Source organism: Elephantulus edwardii, unplaced genomic scaffold (genome assembly GCF_000299155.1).
Source record: "Elephantulus edwardii isolate Elephantulus edwardi_28Jun2011 unplaced genomic scaffold, EleEdw1.0 scaffold00298, whole genome shotgun sequence".
NCBI lineage: Eukaryota > Metazoa > Chordata > Mammalia > Macroscelidea > Macroscelididae > Elephantulus > Elephantulus edwardii.
In genome coordinates, this window is record NW_006400048.1 from 1,643,477 (window position 1) to 1,645,644 (window position 2,168).

The window sequence follows — 2,168 nt, forward strand, 5'->3', positions numbered from 1 at the left end:
CTCATCTCTCCAATGCCTAATATGTCAATATTTATGCGTTCCATTTCTTTCTTAACAATTTCTAATTTTCCTTCATTCATGGCTCTCACATTCCATGTATCAATCACTAGGGTCTGCTTAACAGCTAGCTGTTCCTCCTCCCTTGTGTTTCCATATTTGATGGTTCTACCTAGGTTGTGTTCTTTATATACTTGTTTAAATTCTTCTATTATGTTATCATCTAGTGAAAGTATTTACATATTAAGATCCCAAATCGGATTATGGTTGCCAGTAAAATTAGGGAGAGAATGGCAATCATCCTCTGAAAGTATTGTTTTAAAACATTTAAAAAAACCCAATTATTAAAGAGGGAAAAAAGTCTGGGAATTATCGCAATTACTGCCACAGCTGCTACAGCTGGTGTGGCTCTACATCAAAGTATTCAGTCCATAGATTGTGTGAAAACATGGCATCAAGAGTCTGAAAAGCTACGGTCTTCTCAAAGACTAATAGATTTGGAAATTAATATTCAATTAACAGAGTTAGATCAGTAGTACTGATGGGAGATTATGTTACTAGTTTACAAAGACAATTAAAATTAAAATGTGATTGGAATACTACGCAATTTTCAGTTACTCCAGTAGAGAGGTATGATATGGAATAGAATTGGGATAAGGCTAAGAAACATAATGAATCATGGTAATCTTACAGATGATATATTGACATTACAAGCTCAGATCCATTCTACTTCAATAAACAAATGGATGAATTTTATAACATGGATATCTTGCAACGAATAAGTGAAGGAATATTTAGTCTGAATCCTTTAATCATATAAAGATTTTTGGAGGTACTTCTGTAATCTTATTTTAATTTGTTGTGGATTTTTGTTTATGTATAAACAATGGAGAGAACAAGAATGAATCAAAGAAGAAAAGAAACCATATTCACCCTGATGACAAAATAATAATAAAAACAAAAAGGGGGGAATGTGGAAAGCCAAATATTAAACCAAACGGTAAACCAAATGCTTAAACAGGAACTGTTGTTGTTGATTGTCATGGAGTGGAGCACAACTCATAGCGACCCTATGAACAAAAAGCCTGAAGCCTTTCTATAACTATCAACATTTATCCAAGTTTATAGAGTTTCCAGAGGCATGTTGCTTAGGTTTGAATGCCACTCCTGCCTGAAGGAGGCACAAATACAAGCTGGAATTCCTCTTGTGACAGATCACAAGTAATAAGTTAGTATTTCTCCTGAGACAGGTCAAAGGTGACAGACACTCTAGGCAGGCCTGGTGGTGCCCCCACACCTCCCAGCTTGTGCTTGTAAACCCATCCTTCCTGAGATAAGCAAAAGAATATCAACAGAGAAAAACATAGCTAGCTTCATTAGTAAAGAATTTTCTCTGTGATTTACTTCTTGGCAATTCTCAATAAAGGCTGGAGTGATTCTAAGCTTGAAGCTGGAGTCTTTTAGCTGTTCACCCCCCGTCACTCTTTCCCTTCATTCTCAGTGTCCCTATCTTTTCTTTTGTCCTGATTGACAACATTTGCCCCTTTGTGACTGAGATATTTCATTCAGCATAATGTTCTCCAGGATCACCCATTCTGTGTAATGTTTTACGCGTTCATTGTTTCTCAGTGCTGCACGGTATTCCATTGTGTGAATATATCATAGTTTTTCTATCCATTCATTTGTTGATGAATACTTGGGTTGCTTCATCTCTTTGCTGATGTGGATAACGTAGCAATAAACACGAGTGTGCATACATCTTTTTGGATGGTTCTTCTGGTTTCTTTAGGGTATATTCACAGTGGTGAAATTGCTGGGTGAAATGGCATTTATATTTGCAAATATTTGAAAAAGCTTGAGACCACCTTTCATAGTGGTTGCACCGTTTTACACTCCCATCAGTAAGGGTTCCAATCTCTACAACTTTGCCAGCATTTGTTGTTTGCTGCTCTGTTGAACTTTGCTATTGTTGCTCAAATTTAGTTGTTTTTATTTGCAGCTTTCTGATGGCTAGAGATTTTGAACATTTCTTCATGTGCTTGTTTTCCATATGAATGTCTTTTTTCTCTGTGTATTTGCCAAAATGGATATTTGTATACATTTTTTTTATTGGGAAAAACATATTGGGGTTACAAGGAGGTGAGGGTTGGGGGCAGAAGGGTGAGGATGGG